General features: G+C 48.0%; 1 protein-coding gene across 3 annotated transcripts in view; it reads left to right on the top strand.

Moving 5' to 3' along the window:
- SSUH2 (ssu-2 homolog) overlaps positions 1-18,540 on the top strand; it is a 53,269-nt gene extending 34,729 nt beyond the window's left edge. For 2 of the 3 annotated variants that reach the window (XR_010947147.1, XM_067755289.1), the window contains one exon: positions 14,307-14,680. The gene's annotated coding sequence lies outside the window, so the exon portion shown is untranslated. Of the gene's footprint in view, positions 1-14,306; positions 14,681-18,224 lie in introns of those variants that run through there. The other variant, XR_010947148.1, reaches the window with a different exon arrangement.

The raw sequence follows: 18,540 nt of genomic DNA, 5'->3' as shown, positions 1-18,540 counted from the left end.
GCATGCTGGCTGTTTCCTGCCGGGACTCTGGCCAACCCACATGGGGTGAGTGCATTTCTCTTGGAGGTTTGTAAAGGGATGGCTTCTGCATCCCAGGCAAGAGGCTGACGCAGGAGTTCACTAGATGAAGGAAGAGCTGACTTGGGTTACAGCAAACACATTCAGAAGCTCTCCGGGGATCTGCTGGCATCCTGGCTGCCCCTCGCGGCCATGGTCACTTGGAAATGTGAGTCACAGAACATCAGAGTGGCTCCGGGAGGTCACGAGGCTGGGACCCCTTGGGCCATCATGGAGTGGTCCTCCTTTGATGAAGGCTGGGAACAGCCAGGATCTTAAGACACAGAGGGTGGGGAATTGAGATGAGCTGGGTGTGGTCATTTCACTGATGTGGAAACTGAGGCTCTAAGTGGTTCAAGGTTATATGTCAAGTAGAAGACAGCATTGAAGGCGCTGGAGTGAAAACGGGGCCTGGCCCAAGATCAGAGGAGATGTCAGATGTAAATTCAGAATGGGGCCGCTGGGAGTTCCCTGGAGGTCCAGCGGTGAGAGCCCGGGTTTGATCCCTGGTCAGGAAACGAAGATCCCACAAGGTATGGCCAAAAGAACAAAACAAAAAAAACCAAAATAAAAAACCCACCCAGAATGGAGCCCCAGGTAAGGGAGGGGCAGAGCCAGGGCGTTTACAGGGCTTGCAGGGCAGAGCAGCTCAGAGGGCTCTGCGGTGCTGAGACTGAGAAGATGTTCCTCCCTTTTTCTGATTATAAAAGCAATTCAGATTCATTACAGGCCATTTGAAAAGCACAGCATAAAATAGAAACCATCCAGGATCTTACCACCTGGGCATACCGTAGTTACTATTTTATTTCCTTAGAGGCTTTTTTCTTCCACAGAGTAGTTGTTCTGTTCTTATAACTTTGCATTCTTCTTCTTTCTCCTGGTGTTATGAGCAAACATGATAGATAAACATGATTTTTTAAGCTTTCAGAAATTTTAAATATCATATAAATTGACAAAATTTGTTTATGTAACTCTTCCTGTGACAGGAGGCATCTAATTTTTTCCTTTCCTAATTTTTATTTTCCTGTTATTGTAGATATATATATGATATCTATATATGCACATATATAATATATATTGTTCAATATATAATATATGTTGGATATAAAATATATATTGAATATATAATATATATTGAATATGTAGTATGTATTGTTCAGTACACATATATATGCGCGTGGCCTTTGATGCCGTAATTCCACTTTTAAATTCTGAATGAAGGAAATAATCAGATAAACACAAAGTTTGTGTGCAGCATTGTAGGTCGTTTCTGAAGTCTCCTGGTATGCTGATGTCATGCCTTGCAGAGGAGCTGTACTAGCCCCATTTCAACTGCCTGTCAGCCAGGAGGGTGCAGGTCTCAAGGTGACTTTGCCTATGGGGAATTTGGTACAACCTCTCCTCAGGGCCTGGCCCCGCCCCCAGGCCCCAGCCCCGCCTCCCCCAGGTCCCACCTCCATAGGTCTTGAAGGGGAGCCAGATGCCTGTCGTGAGGTGCGGTGGGTGAGAGCTGCTCTGCTTCCAAGAGTAATACGTATCCATTTTCTACTTTCCAGATGTTTCTTCTCTCTGGGGCCAATTCCATGGCTCCCTGGAAAGTGATATGATGACCTTGGGCTTGAGCCCAAAGAACACAGGAGATTTTTGGCAGGTTGAGAGTGGGTTGGTGCCAATCCACTTAGAACAAAAAACACTGTATGTTGTGCTCACGTGGCAGAACGTGTCTGCACCTGCCTCCCATGGGCTCGGGCATACCAGGAGACTGAGGGGGCAGCCAATCCCCGTGGCGGAGAAGCAGCGTGATGTGTTGTAGAAAGAATTCATGGGTGGGAGTTTTATGAGAGAGCAGGCACGCACTGGCTGCGGAATCAGGACACCTGGGCTGTAGAGACCGTTGGTGCAAAATCAGTGGTCACGTCAAAAGCAGGTATTTGAGACTTTCTGAGTCTCGGTTTCCTCACCTGTGTGGGTTAGTGCTGGAAGGTTTTCTAGGGCCTTTTCCATCGAGTGCACATACACTCATGCACGCATGTGTGCGAGCACACACGCGTCCAAAATATATGTTCTAAAAAAAAAAAGAAAACAAAATATATGTTCTGTTGTATAATCCACTTGCTGGATAGTAGCTAGATCCCAGCTCACTCACCTGTAATTTTCAGCTTCCTCCTGCTGCCCTGGTGCTGTAGATGCACTTGGTGGATTCTTAGTAGCCGCTATGGAAACCTAGGGCCACCTTTCCCCTGAACAAAGCCCTCTTCCTGTGAGTGCCCGCCGTGGCCCCATCGTTTCTCTTGGCTGGGTAGAGTTCATTTTAATGAACTCTAGAGTTTATTTAATTTTAATCAAATGAGTTTATTTTACTATTTTAACAGTAACTCAAAATACAAGTGAGAAAGTTGATTCTCAGAGCTTGTGTTTGAATTTATCCAGGGTTTATGCAATTACACTCCATTACTTTTCCCTCTGAGCACCAGCAACTTGGAGTTGCTGGATGTGGCCATCTTACAGATGTGGAAACTGAGGCTGAGAGAGGGGACGTGTCTAGCCCAAGAATGCCCACCCAGTGAGTGGTGGAGCCAGGACTAACGTGTAAATCTCTAGGTTCCAGGCTGGCGCTTTACTTATCTTACCTGTGAATGTTTTCTGGGAGTCCTTACAACTCAGAAGCAGATGGGAGTAGTGGGGAGGGGGCTACGTGTGGTTCAGAGCCTCATCCACTAGGGGCTTTTGAAGCAATTCCAAATCGGGCTAAAAACCAATGATGTTCACCAAGCAGCCTGCCCTATTCATTCTCTTATTCTCTCATTCATTTATCCATCCAGCAAACGTGAGATGAGTGCTTATTTTCTCTTTGGCCCCGTGTTTAACAAGTGAGCTACCTCGTGTCTTTCTGATACATTCCCTGCCCTTGCCTTTCTTCCTTTCTTAAATTACCCGGAATCTTTGTATCACTTTCTATCAAGGAGCTGCAATAGGTGCAGGGGGTTTATACCATCTAGTGGTGAAACAGCTTTGGAAGGTTTTAGGCAGGGGAGTCTCTGGGGCAGATTTGAGTGTTATATAGGTCAGGCTGGTGCCCAACAGTGGATGGCTTGGTTCCTGTGGGGATAGGGGTGGGAGATAGGAGGCAGGTAGATTGGTTAGATAGTTTTGATGACCAGAAAAGAAATGCTAAAGGCCTAAGCTAGGTCAGTGATTGATTGCATTAAAGGCAGGAATTTGTCACGGTTAAGAGCTTGGTCTCTGATGGCAAACCTGGGTTCAAATCCTGACTCCACCACTTACTTGGTGTGTAAACATGGGCGAGTCCCTTAACCTCTCCAAGTCTGTTTCATTATCTCTAAGATAGGCTGGATGCGATCATCTCTGCTTGTGGAGTGCTGGGAGGATTTACTGAGATAAGTGCCTGGCTCTTAGGAAGCATTCAGTAGATGCCATCCATTGCTGACGGTGATGCTAGTGAAGAGGTGATGGTGATAATGATGGTGATAACAGGAATGGGGATGGCAAGTGGGGTTTGAAAGAAAAGTCAGGGACGACTCCTGGAGTTGTAGGCCTGGCGACTGAGAAAATAAAACCCAAATAGAATATATTCAGATGGTTCTATGCTTTTGTAGAATTTGAAAAGTTGGCTGTGGGATATCTTAACCCCAGTCAGTGAAGATGCCTTCCCTGTCCTCTCTGATCTCTGCACACTGTCCCTTGTGTTGGATGGAGGTGGGGCAGCTGCTGGAGGGGCCCGTGCAAACTTCATTAGCTCCATGTTAATTCTGTCTGTTTCTTCACACTTTGCAGAACACCTGAATTATATTTGCTGAACATTTCTTTGCCTTGTCTTACGGTTGTGCATGGGACGCCAGCATCATTTCCATACATGGAAAGCGTCTGCAGAATTAGACATGATGAAAATCAAAGTTGTTCTATCTTAGCTAGATCTTGTTGTCTGCAAGGACCCCAAACCTGAGGTTTGCTCTCTGTTTGTTAAAAGGGAAATTAGCTATTCTTAGAATTAAAGGCTTACTGGCAGCAAAGTGAGACTTTTCCTTGCAGTAACCAGCATGATTTGGAGAGAACTGACGACGAGAACGGTAAATCTCCTGCTGTGTGAGCCAGTGTCATTTCATGCTGGGTCTGTGGACCACCCAGAGCCATCCCTGAGCTGCCAGTGGAATTCACCCTACACCAGGGACAGTCCTGTCCTGAAGTCAGGCTGTCCTATCACCACACCACATGGCTGCATGATTCAGGACCTCTGGAAATTGACATTGACAGGTGGATGCAGGTAAAAATAAGCTCAGGATTAATCAGCGTGGCCTGCCGGCCTGGCTTCCTCAAGCAGGCAAAGGGAGGCATCATCACACAAGCCTTCTATTTAGAGAAGGCATCTGAGCAACTGGGTTTGGATGGGCCGGGCTCTGTGGAGGGGTTGCTGGAATCTCCATATCAGGCTTGCTGGTGACGTCGCTGGAGCCAGGGTACAATAGCCCTGCTCCGAGACCACCACGGAGCGATTAAAGGGACGGGAGACCCGCCACATCTTCTAGCAGCTTCCCCAGAGGTACTCCCTTCCCATGAAGGAGGCTGAAACCAGCACCTTGGTCTCCTGGAAAAGAGAAGTGAGGATGAACGACGCTTTGGCCGTGTCTTTAATGAGCGCTTTTCTCAATTCCCGTCCTGCTCAATCGGAATGTGCTTACATGCCTTCCAGAAAGACTAATAAGCGCTAACATAATCACGGACCCCAAAATTGACCTTTGCACAATATTTGCATCCTTTACAGATTCTCTTTCTAGGCTGTGACATTAGCGGTGATGCTCAAAATATTGGCAACATCTCCTTTCTAAATCTTTAATTAGAATAAATTCCAAACATATCCAAGAGTAGAGAGAATGGTAAGTATAATGAGCCCCTTGCACCCGACACCTGATCTCAGCAATTATTAACGCAGGTCCAGTCTCGTTTCTTCTCTTACCACCTCCCTCCTTCTGTTAATCCCACTGGGTTATTTGGAAGGAAATCCTAGAATTGTGTTATTTCATCCACAGATACTTCTGAATGTACAATATTAGACGGAACCATATGCAATCGCTAATCGGCAAACGTATTTCTGTATAGTTGGTTTGCTTGAGTGAGGATTTGAACGTGGTCCTTCATGTTGCTTCTTATCCTCCCACCACGTGTCGTGTCTCCATCCTTTTTCTCATGTCCCCCAGGTTTATAGTCATTCCAAGATGGGAATTTGGGAAGGAGGTAGATTTGTCTTTGGAACCCCCAAGCTCTTCTGGGGGTTATCTGCTCTGCGGGCTTCCCACCCACCTCCTTTAGGAGGTGCTTAGGAACTTTGATTCCCAGCAAATTCTGATCCCCTGAAAAAGAAGAGGATCCAGGGATGAGAGAGCCAGTGGATTGCTTGGTAGAAGGGCCTTCTTGGTACTTCTGGGCCTAGTGGGGCTGACAGTTCTGTTTAAGAATTGACTGAGGCCTCGGCACTGCTCTGTGACCCTCGCCAAGTTACTTAACCTCTCTGGGCTTTAGTTGCCTCAAATGTGGCAAGAGAGAATATCTGTTCACTGGTTATTCCTTTCTTTTCCTACTGTTAGACTCGAGTCACTGTAGCAGAATGCCTAGCACGTAGGGAGTGCTCACTCATCCGCTGGGTGAGTGGGTCAGATGCCCAAGACGCGCCAGTCCTGCCCCGCTTCAGGATGTTTCTCATCCTACTCCTGGCTGTGGGGCATCTCCCATATCTGACTTTGCTTGGCTGATTGAGGAGAAAACAACTGCATACAACAGTGGAGGGAGAAGAGGTAGGCAGGGATGTTGGAGGCCACGTCCCCAGTGTCCTTGACTGGACGTCCCCTTCCTGGGTGACAGCCTGTATCCCAGCACTCAGCTCTATTTCGGTTGCCGTTTGGCATGGGTCGCCTTACAGGGTCCTGGGCTCTCGGGGACAAAAGGCCAAAATCCGCTACAAGAATGGTAATTTGAGGACCCTTGGCGCCTTGCCCCTGGGGCTTCGGTGTTCTTGGGACAAGTCAGTGCTGATATCATGGACTTAATTACTTTCTAGAGCACGTAGGGCCCTTGTCTCTGGTCTCCAGCCGGTGTGAGGCCCCAGGGAGCCTAATTTAGGAAAAGGAATCAGTGGGATGGCAGCTGTTGAAAGTGCTTGGCTCCTGCCTTTAGCCAGGGAATTTAAGGGAAAGGCCTTTGGAGACATGCCGCTCAAGAGAGAGGTCTTCCCTCCCGAGGTCTCCCAGGGAAGGCTCAACTCGGAGATGAAAGGTCCCACAGAGGTCATCTTGGCTGGCCAGTACCCTTCCCAACACCCCTAAGGAGGTGGTCATTCTTCTTGTACTTGATTACTTCCAATGACGGGGAACTCATTCTCTCTGGAGACAACTTGAAGTGCTAGACAGCACCAACCTGACTTCTGACAGGCCAGTTTGCCTTGATGCCACTTCCGTTGCCCTGGTTTCACCCTGTGGAGCCACAGGGAACCCACTAAAGTCCCTCTTCATTGTGACAGCCCTTCAGATACTGGAAAGCTGCTCTCCTGTCCCCTCTGAGCTGCTTCTCCAGGCTAAACATAGCTCTTGCTGCCATCGCTCGTATGACATGACTTCAGTCCACCCCACTGTCCTCATCATTTTCCTGTGGATGGGTACCAGCTCTTTGCTGTCCTTCTGAAAGCGTGAGGCCCTGGAGGCGCTGCTCGGAGCAGAGAGAAGCCGGGCACTTCCTTTATTCCCACTCTCGCGTACCTACGGCCACAGCCCTGCTTGGCAGACACCCCGGCTCTGGACACACAGCGCAACCCCCATGCCTTTCTCACACACGCTGCTGCTGTCAAGTGCTCCGCCCCCTGTGGGATTTGGGCAGCTGCATTTCGGGGCCCAAGTACAGGGCTCCCGAGCATCTGTCCCATTAAAGTTTCGCCTTGTTGGATTCATTCTCTTCAGGCTGTCTGGATATTTTTGGGTCCTAATTCTCTTGAGGTTGGCAGCCCCTCTCAGCTCTGTGCTGTCCACGCCGTGGATGAGCACGCGGCTGTGCTCGCCCCGTGGCTGAGAAACACGATCTGTGGGGCTGGGCACGTGCGTCCCTGTCAGACTCTGGTGAAGCCATCATTCAGCGCCCTTTTGCTGGGTGGTCATTCAGCACCTTACAGGCCGGACATCACGTAGCTCCCGTTTCTTCACTCACCCACGGGTGCTTGGGGAAGCCGGGCTGTGAACCAGGTAGTCTGTGTGTATGCATAACCCCCACCAAAGTGACTTGTCGTTGTGTTAAAGCAGGGAGGGGGTCGTCCTGTGCACGGTTAGCTGTGCTATTCCTGGTAGCCCTCGCCATCTGTCTGGAGGACCAGGTCTTCAGGTGGCCCTGGAACCCAGAGGGAGGCAAGCTCGACACAGCCGCCGCCTGCGTGGGTCCTGGGGCCTGAGGTCACCAGGAGTGGCTGGGTCGGGGGTGACAGATGCAGGGAAAAGGGAGCCTCCTGCCTACAGGTCTGTTCACGTGTGGAACCTTTTCCAGGGGTTGGACTCAGTGGTTTTATAACTAGAGTGACTGTAGGTCTCACATTTCTCGGGTTTATTTTCTCTTGCTCCTTCCCTCCTTTTCCGCTTTCCCTGACTTCCTTTCCTTTTTCTCCTTTCTTTCAGTGCCCCCATCCCCAGCGCCCCCAGCACAGTTTGTCTCTGTACTCGCCATCACCCAAGATGCCTCTGTCCTCCAGGTTGCAGGCCATTGGGTGAGACACATGTCAGTCACCAGCATCCATGACCCGGTGCGAGGCGGGCCCAAGGTGTCACAGGATGCTACGGGAACGCGGGGTTTCTGGGTAATCCCAGTGTCTGAAGTTCTGTCCCGTGGTTTTCGTAAACCGTTGAACTCTCCCTGGAAGCATCACACTTTGGTGTCCAAATGACACCTTCCTAGATTGACTTCACACTTGAAGGAGAATAAAATTCATCTGTTAGACTCTGAGCTTGTTTTTTGGTTTGGAAAATGTGTCCCTGTAATAGGTGACCTTAAAGTCAGCCCAGGTCATTTTGGGATTCAGAATGCTTTTGAATTTGGGAACAAAGCCTGATAAACTATAGGTCGCTGTGACAAATTGGAACCAGGACCTCCTAGGTTGCTAGGAGCCTGGGAGAGCCAGGAACTCTTAGGACCTTCTGGAAAGAATACAGATTCTCACATCAGTCTTGGGTTTGTATCGTGGCTCTTCCTTTCACTGTGTGACCTTGAGCCTCTTAACCTCTCTGAGCCTCAGTTTTCCACATCTGTAAAATGGGGGTAGTACTTTGCAGTATTAACTGTGAGGATTAATTGAGTTAGTGCAGTTTCTGGTATATAGCAGACATTGTATTTATAACTTCACTCTTATGCCTCTAATAACACTGTGAGCTCTTTCAGAAAATCTGACTCTTCTAAAAAGAAAACAAAATGTTGGAGAACATGAATAGTATAGATCCCATAGGGTGCTTGAATTACGATTTCAAAGTGATTTCTGATTTGTGTTTTTTATGCAGGTAACTGTAAATTGGCCTTTCTTTGCTCTTAGGTTTTGTTAGAGTCTTTTCAGAGGGGAAAGTACAACTGCCTCTCAAAAGAAAAATGCAGGCCTTGCCTTTGTTTGGGACAGCTGGACACCACGGAGCAGAGGTCTGGGAGTTTGTCCTGATGACAGCGACAGGTGGGCCAGGGCTTGCCCTGACCTGTGCTATGAGATTGGGGGAAATCAGGGCGCCCCCGGGGTGCTGAGCTAGAAGAGCTTTTGCATGGCTAGGACAAGAGGACAGATCAGTGTCACGGAGTGCCACACAGGAGGGACTTGGGGCTTTGCCATTGACTTCTCCTGGGCTCCTGTCTAGGGTTTGGGGTGGAGGAGTATCAAAGTGGGGACTTCCTCGTGCTCCTCTGACCTTCACCTCCCTCCTCCGTTTTCAAGGCCAAGATCTGAGTTCCATGTTCTCCATCCCAGCCACCATCCCCACTTATCTCCTCCCAGGACTCAGCGCAGCCTGGCTGCCAGTTCGCCGGAGGTCAAACGGACCCTTGTCTGAGGGTCATTACTCTCCTGGAGTCACCTCCTTCCTTCCCCTTGCTCCTGGGTCCCGGCGTGCACCATTTTATTAGCATTTCCCAACTCCGAATTCCATGACACGGTCAGCCCATGCCATTCCTCACTGGGCCAAGGCAGCAGATTTCATCCTATTTATAGGATGAGGCACTTCAGACCTGGCAGCCACAATGGACTTTGTTTTCTTTCCTCTTTTTTCTTTATTCTCTGAGGTTTTAAAAGTAACTATTCTCACAAGTGATATGCAAATATATTCTCACCAGAAAAGATTTTAAAGATAGAGAGATGCAGAAAGAAAACAGAGTGAAATATTTAGGTTGCACTTCCTTCTATTCTGACTGTGCACAGTCTGTAAGTTTCCTTCCAGTCTTTCTTCTAGGCATTTATATACATGTAAGTACAAGCAAATACATGTGTGTATATGTAGTCAAGAGTTTCGCCTTGCCCCAGGGGAGGTCTGACCTTTACCCTCGGCTCCTGGGAGGCGATCTTTGTTTGCCTGGGTCAGCCAGACAGTAACAGTGTGATTTAGGGTGGGGCTGGCCATTCCAGAAAGACCAACAAGGTGATTTAGGGTGGGTAGGTCGGTCTACCAGTTGACCTGAAGATTAGACCAACCACGGGGCAGTCAATCAATTAATCAATCAGGTCTAATGGCGCCACAGTGAGCGTCCTCAACTCTGAGGCTTGGGTGAGCTTCCCTTGCTGGTGACCCTCTGCATGTCGTCCCATGTCAACGTCGGGCGAATGAACTGCCCATGACCCCGTGCAAAGGGGGCAGTGGAAGCTCCACGTTTGGCATTTCTCATGGGCTCTGCCTTACGCACTTCCTCTCCTGGCTGATTTCAGTCTGTATTTTTCCTTGTAGGAAACCATACCTGTGAGTCTAAGAGCTTTCATGAGTTCTGTGGGTTCTAGCAAAGTGTTGAACCTGAGGGTTTCGGGAACCACTCCGAGTTGGCAGCTGGTGTCAGAAGTGAAGGTGGTCTTGGGGACAGTGCCCTCTAACTCTATATTTGACTTACACTCATCGCAGTGTGTGAATTTACATGTATGTGTGTGTGTTGAAAAGTGCATAATTGGGAATTCTCTTCATAGTTCTGGGACTTGAATCCTTTCATCTTTCATATGCTAGGAGACCTTCTTTAAGGCTCCTGTGTCTTACTTAATGTGTAAACTGGGGTTAATAGCAGCACAGGCATCCATAGGGCTGCTCTGATGAGCAGATGAATATTTGTAAAGCTCTTAGGACAGTGACTGCCATGGAGTTAGAGCTACATAAGTGACGATGATGGTGATCATGACGATTTCCACATCAGATCATTGAAATCTAGCTTATTGCTTTTATCAACTGATGAAAGGATATCACTTCTGTTAGTTCCCTCTGGGCTTCCCACAAAGAGAGTAGTAGGTTGGGGGCTGGACTGCTTTATGGGAAAGTAGTCTTTTTGCATGACAAGGTCGGGTGAATTAGCCAGCGGGTCTCGAACAAGTATTGATCAAACACTGATCATCTATTGAGCAAACATTAATTTGCCCACTCTATGTGCAGAGGCCCTGCCCTGATAACTGTGAGGTCATAAGAATAGTGTATTAGGGGAAGAACGAGGAGAAGAGAGTGACCCTCCATGGGAACTTTGACTAAGCGTCACACACTGTCAATCCCTGATTTCATTTTATCCTCACGACACCCTAGGAGGAAAATGTTATGACCCCCATTATCCAGTGAGAGTTTCAGATTAAGAAATGGACCCATGTTGACACAGCCAGAATATGGCAGGGATAGAACTGAAGCCCAGGTATGTCTTGTGTCAAAGCCTGTTCACTTTGAGCTGTGTTTCACTGCTAGATAAGCCATGGACCTGGCCCTGAAAGAGCTCATTGTTTCTTTGGAGGAGGGGTGGGAGAGGGGGGAGACATGAGACAGTTAAAGAATGCCCAAACTTGGGGAAGCAAGGTCCCACTTCTAAAGTTGCCTTGTCACTCAGCATGTCATTGGACTGCTTAGAACAACTCTGACCTAGGCATGCATTACGATTCCCATTTACAGATGAGAAGACTGAGGCCCAAAGGGCTAAGCACCTTGCAGCTGAAACATTTCATAAGAACTTGCAGTTGAGTCTGCCCGCTGTGTCATGTGGGGGTAATAATATTGTGAATGACCATCTCTGTGACCGGGAAGGTCATGCTCCTTCAGGGAGGGGGCTCTTGTTCAGCCCCAGGACCTCTCCCGCTGTCCCTGGAAGGCGGTCTGCATCTTCTTTGACTCCCAGCTCCTTTCTCCTCTGGTCTAGCTGCTCAAGCCCTCAGGACCCTGAAAGTAGATTCCTCTGGGCTCTTGGTAATGGAGCATTCCAAAATTGAACCCAAATTAAAAATAAAAGCCTTAATTAGGTTCCTTTGCAGCTTTATCTGACGACAAATAAATAGCTGCCTCTGGAGGGTTTCCTTCGTTTTTTCCAGGCATGATTCATTGTCAGATATACACATCCTCAAGATACAGTAGAAAACTAATGAGAATTTAATCTCTGCTGAGCAGAGTAGGAAAAACCCAAGTTGAAAGCAAGGATGGCCACAGGGCAGCCAGTGAGTGAGTTAGAATGCTTCTCTACATGACCTGAGTGTGGGCTTCGAAACAGGGGCTGAGCTCTGAACTGCTAAAAATGTCCTGAGTGACATTGGCGTTTAGTTTTCTATGTGAACTTCAGTTCATGAGACACCCCATAGACTCTCCCCGCCCTGTGGAGGGGGCCTCCGAGGGCAGGCGGGGTACAAGCGCCACGGCCTTTGCAAGGATACCAACCGTTCCTCCCTCTGGCACAGCTGCTGCCGGCAGAAAGGTGTCCTGATCTCTCCTGGATTTTTCCTCTTTGGAATCACAGGTAGACCTGGGACAGATGTTGTGATCACCCTCTCAGGCTCTTGTCCTGAGAACCACAGGATTGCTGGGATTTGGGGAATTATTCAGGAAACTTCCGCTCTGAGCAAAACAATTAATTTGCCCATTCATCCAGCTTCTTTAAATTGGGTACCTGCTACGTCCCCATCCAAGGTGCCAGCAACTGGGAGCACAATCAGGAACACAACAGATGCAGACCTCCCAGGCAGCTTGCGTTCTCTTTCATCATGACAAAGGATTGCACAGCCACAGTCTCAGCAAGGACGCTGAGGATGCAGGGGTTGGTTACTCCCAGCTTCCAGATGAGGAAACAGGCTGGGGAGAAAGCAGAGTGACTTGCTGACAATCACAAACCAGTGTCGGAACCAGGTCCTCCAAGTCACAGCTTTTTCTAAACCCTGAACTTCTCAGCCAATAAACTGTGCAAACTTCGGGGAAGTTTATTTAATGTTTCAAAACCTGAGTTTTCCCTCCGATAAGGGGGATGAGAGAATATGTTCTGCAGAGTTGCTGAGATGGGTTTAATGAGGTAGCTGGATATTAATAGATAGACGTCTATCTGTAGAAAGAGAGACAGTAGACAACGATATGCTTAAAGCCCTTGACATACTGCTGAGAACGTAAGACTAACCACCAATGGGCTTCCCTGGTGGCGCAGTGGTTGAGAGTCCGCCTGCCGATGCAGGGGACACGGGTTCGTGCCCTGGTCCGGGAAGATCCCACATGCCGCAGAGCGGCTGGGCCCGTGAGCCATGGCCGCTGAGCCTGCGCGTCCAGAGCCTGTGCTCCGCAACGGGAGAGGCCACAACAGTGAGAGGCCCGCGTACCGCAAAAAAAAAAAAAAAAGAATAACCACCATTACAGTAATAATACTAGCTAATAGTTATTAAGTGTTTCCTATGTTTCGGTCAAGTTCCACTAGTATCTCCGTTTTACAGCTGAGAAAAACTAAGTGTAAGGAAGTGGGGTCACTTGCCTAAAGTTACACGGTTTATAAGGTGATAGAGCAAGGATTTAAGATTTATAATACAGGTATATTATATATGTATCTCCATCACCTCCTTCCCCTCTTATTTGTCCAATGGAAAGAAAAGGCAGGGCTTCCCTGGTGGCGCAGTGGTTGAGAGTCCGCCTGCCGATGCAGGGGACACGGGTTCGTGCCCCGGTCCGGGAAGATCCCACATGCCGCGGAGCGGCTGGACCCGTGAGCCATGGCCGCTGAGCCTGCACGTCCGGAGCCTGTGCTCCACAAGGGGAGCAACGGGAGAGGCCACAACAGTGAGAGGCCCGCGTACCGTAAAAAAAAAAAAAAGAAAAGAAAAGGCAGTTATTTTGGAACCACCAGAGGAAAGGATACAAACTTTCCTCAAATAATTTTTAATACCCATAGACTTTCCAGGGCTCGTGTAGGCTCCCGAAGGAAGACTGAGGCCTGTTTTCTTATCTGTTCCATGGGGACTATTGTAATTCTCTTAAGGTGGTTTTGAATATGAAGTGAAAATGCCTTGCCCCGGAAGTGCTGTCCACGCTTTGTATGTCTTTGCATGTCCAGCTCCCAGGACCACGACGTTTTGTGTTCTAAGTGGGTAACGATACCATTTGACACAGAGAGAAATCATTCTTCTGAGTCTACAGCCCAAAAGATGATACCTTACTGGGGCAAAGGGACACCCAGCTGGCCACCCTGGGAAAGTTCAAGTAAACTATTTAAATTAAATAAAGTAGATCACCCGAGGTTATTGATGCCCCCACTAGTCAAACGGAAGACCTGGCTTTTTTTTTTTTTTTTTTTTGCGGTACGCGGGCCTCTCACTGTTGTGGCCTCTCCCGCTGCAGAGCACAGGCTCCGGACGTGCAGGCTCAGCGGCCATGGCTCACGGGCCCAGCCGCTCTGCGGCATGTGGGATCTTCCCGGACCGGGGCACGAACCCGTGTCCCCTGCATCGGCATGCGGACTCTCAACCACTGCGCCACCAGGGAAGCCCATTTTAACCATTTTTAAGTGTACAATTCAGTGAATGTGCAACATTTACAGTGTGGTACAGCTATCGTGACTATCCATTTCCAGAACTTTTTCATCGTCTCAAACAAAATCTCTGTAACCGTTCCGTACTAACTCCCCATTCCCCCTGCCCTCAGCCCCCGTTAACCTCTATTCTACTTTCTGTCTCTATGAATTTGACTATTTTGGGTACCTCATATAAGCGAAATCACATAATATTTGTCCTTATGTGTCTGGTTTATTAGTGTAATGTTTTCAAGGTTCATCCATGCTGCTGCATTGGTATCTCTCCTCCCCGCACCTGCTAAAATTCATAAGCTGAAGTCCTGACCCTCAGTACCTCAGAATATAACGACATTTGGAGAGTGGGTCTTTACAGAGGTACTTAAGTTGATATGAGGTCATGTGGATGGGCCCTGATCCAGTATGACTGGTGTCCTGACCAGAAGAAGGAATTTGGACACAGACGTGGACAGACGGAAGACCATATAAAGACACAGGGAGAAGAGGACCACCAAAAAGCCAAGGAGACCCTTTCCTCACAGCCCTCAGCAAGAACGAACTCTACCAGCACCTTGATCTTGGACTTCTAGCCTCCAGCACGGAAGAAAATAAATTTCTGTTGTTTAAGCCACCCAGTCTGTGGTACTTCGTTACGACAGCTCTAGCAAACAGCATGTAATAGAAAGTCCTTCCCTTTTATGACTGAAAAATACTCCATTTGTGTATAGACCACGTTTTGTTTATCCATGTATCTGTTGATAGACACTGGGTTATTTCCATCCATTGGCTGTTGTGAATAATGCCACTTTCAATATTGGTGTACAGGTGTCTCCTTGAGTCTCAGCGTTTGATTCTTTTGGGTATATGCCCAGGAGGAGAATAGCTGGATTGTATGGTAATTCTGTGCTTAGCTGTTTGAGAAACTGGCAGACTCTTTTTCTGCAGTGGCTGTGCTATTATACATTCCTGCCAGCAAAGCACAAGTTTTCTAATTTCTCTGCATCCTTGCCAACACTTGTTATTTTCCTTTTTTTTTTTTTTAAGATATGTTTCTTTTAAAATTCTTTGTTCCATCAGAGATGTTAAAATCAACAAGGACTTCCACTTCTGGGATGGCAGAGTAGGCTCCTAACAGGCTGATCCTCCCTCAGAGAACAACTATAAACTGAATAAAATACGTAACCATGGGCTTACCCGGTGGCGCAGTGGTTAAGAATCTGCCTGCCAATGCAGGGGACACAGGTTCGAACCCTGGTCCGGGAAGATCCCACATGCCATGGAGCAACTAAGCCCGTGTGCCACAACTACTGAACCTGTGCTCTAGAGCCCTCAAGCCACAACTCCTGAGGCCCACGTGCCTAGAGCCTGTGCTCCGCAACAAGAGAAGCCACCGCAGTGAGAGGCCCACGCACTGCAACGAGGAGTGGACCCCACTCGCCGCAGCTAGAGAAGGCCCGTGTGCAGCAACAAAGACCCAACGCAGCCAAAAATAAAATAAATAAAATAAATTTATTAAAAAGAAAAAGAAGAAAGGTCAGCCAGAGGAAAGCTGACTGTTTAAAAACAAAACAAAACATAACCAGGACCTCAAGCCTCTGGAAAGTGCACAAAGTAAGTAGATTTTGGAGAAAACTTGAAAGAAGGGACCCAACATTGAGTAGTTTCCAGTTTTTATGGCTTTAGCTTGAAGGTACGGTGCAGTCATGGTGAAATAAACAGTAGCTAAAACTCCAGTAGAAATCCTGCCATATCTCTGGGCTGGGAATCAGAGCTTGGTTCTGTGGGGCTACTGTGGCCACTGGAGAGTGACGGAGTCCTGGGCAGGAGAGAGCTGGAGGGGAGAACCCCTAAATTCTCCATATTCTCCAAAATGTCTCTGGCTGAACCTGAAAATACATGTGCAGGGCAGATGTAGGCAGCTTCCAGCTAAGGCTAAACAAGATCACCTGTGTTTTTATGTATTGGCAGTAAACAATTAGAAAATGAAATTTTTAGAAATTACAGTATCACCAACAATTTAGGAATAAATTTAACCAAAGATAGCCAAGACTTTTGTAATGGAAGACATCTGCAATAAGAGAATGAAGGAAGACCTGAATAGATGGAGTGGTATACCATATTCATGGATTGGGGTACTCAGTGTTGTTGAGATAATTTTTCCCAAATTGAGCAACATAGTCCCAATCAAAATCGCAGCAGGTACTTTTGTAGGAATTGATGAGCTGATTCTAAAGTTTATACGGAAATGCAAATGACCTAGCATCAACCAAAACAATTTTGGAAAAGAACAAAGTTGGGAAACTTCCTTTTCCTGGTCTGAAGACTTACTATATCAGAACAATCAAGACAGTGGTGTAGTATTGGTAAAGGGTAGACACATAGATCAGTGGAACAGAAGAGAGTCCAAAATAGACCTACATACATATGATAACTGATTTTCAACAAAGGTGCCTAAGCATTTGGGTTGGGAAAGAATGGTCTTTGCATTCTGTTGGCCAAAGCAGGTCCCAAGGCTAATCCAGGTTCAAGGAATAGGGAAACAGACTATATCTCTTGGTGGGAGGGCAGCACATGTGCATTGCAAGGAGTGTGGAGACAGGCAGACACAAAGGACTGGAATCCTTCATGATGAAGGATGGATGAAGATCCATCTTTAAGATTCATTGGGAGCACTCAGGAGATAACTCTGCCCATGCGAGTTTCAGGTCAAAGGCCACCTCCTCTGAGAAGCCTTCCCAGATGGCTCTACCTCAAGGTGACCCACAATTACCATTTATCACACTGCCCTGTTCAGCTCTTTCATATCTCTTTTATAATCTTGTTCATTTGTTTGTTTGTTCATTGTCTGTCTTCCACATTAGGATACGATTATAGTTTAAGATGGCTTTGAAGAAAGCCAGAAGAATTGAGGCTGGAAAAGTAGCCAGAGGCTGGGCCACAGCGGGTTAGGATGCCCCAGTAAGGAGTTTAGATATGAAGTTGTAGAGAAACAGAGAATCAGAAGTTCACAGCAAGGGCGTGACCTGATACAATTGATATTTTCTAAAAGGTTCTTGTGACAAGGGCAATGGTGTAAAATTCTTCTTTGGGAGATGTCTCAAGGGAGGATTAGAGGGGGTGAAAACAGGGGCATCTGAGGCTGTGACAGTCTGAGTGAGGGTGGACAAAGGGTCAGTGGGAATGGGGAGGCGGGTCTCTGAGCTCTGATAAGACCAGACCTTCTGATTTTTCAACAGAATGTGGACATTTAAATGTTTTCTGTGGAATCTCACAAGTTTTCATTGTTGGCAGCTAAAAAATGCTTAAACTCTGTTGGTGGGGAGTGGGGCTGGGCTATGGCCTGAGTCCCATTGGACAGCCTCTCTGCCAAGCATAATATAGTCATGATTTCACAGGCGTAATTGTAGTTTAACTTGAACACCCGGAATCCAGGTCATTGCTCCGAATGGCTTGTGTGTGCAGCCCAAGATACGGCACTCAGGAGAGCAGGTCAGGAGGTGGGCGGGCGAGGAGCCAGAGGGGGCTGGGGGCCCTCAGGGGGGTGGAGGCCCAGCTCTTGGCCCTGACTGGAGGAACCTTGGATTCTAATACACGATGAATAGTCAAGGTACAGCTCTGCCACTTCTTCGCTTCAATGTCTTTCTCTGCAAAATGGGAATAGTAGTCTGTCCTCAGAGCTGGTTGGTGGAGAAAACAAGGACATGTAATTACATATGTGGTGATGCCCACATGCCACACGCAGCTCTGTACCCCCTGCCTAAACAAATTCACTTAACAGTCACAGCGACTCTCTGAGGGCATTATTACCTATCCCTTTTCCCTATGAGGACACACAGAGAAGTTAAGTAATTTGTCCGAGTCTACACAGCTAGAACGTGGCAGAACAGGATTCAACCCAGGCTTCGAGATCCGTGCTCCCACCCACCGTACTATCCTCCCAGATGGGAATGTTCCTGGCACTTAGTCCGCCCTTATTATTCATTTATTCAACTGGTATTTCTCATGCGCCTGCTGTGGGGTGGGCAGTGCGCTAGGCTCTGGAGGTAGAGCGGTGGGCTGGGTGGGCATGGCTTCTGCCCTCGTGTGATCTTTGTGGCATGTTTGTTGAGTGCCAGGCTCTGTGTTTGGGGGTAGGAGACTGCATGAAAATGTAGGTTTCATTACTGTTTTTGTAGGATGAGGCCAACAGATCAGGAGAGGATGGCCATTGAAAAGAGAGTTGGGGGACTTCCCTGGTGGTCCAGTGATAAAGAATCCGCCTTCCAATGCAGGGGACGCGGGTTCAATCCCTGGTCGGGGAGCTAAGATCCCGCACCCCGTGGGGCGACTAAGCCTGCGCGCCACAACTACTGAGCTCGCACGCCTCAACTGTAGAGCCTGCGCGCCACAAACTACAGAGCCCACGCACCGTGGAAACCCACGCGCCACAACTAGAGAGAAGCCTGTGCGCTGCAACGAAAGATCCCACATGCCTCAACGAAGATCCCATGT

Source organism: Pseudorca crassidens, chromosome 10 (genome assembly GCF_039906515.1).
Source record: "Pseudorca crassidens isolate mPseCra1 chromosome 10, mPseCra1.hap1, whole genome shotgun sequence".
NCBI lineage: Eukaryota > Metazoa > Chordata > Mammalia > Artiodactyla > Delphinidae > Pseudorca > Pseudorca crassidens.
The sequence above is the reverse complement of the archived record's forward strand: the minus strand, read 5'-3'. Positions and strand labels throughout refer to the sequence as shown.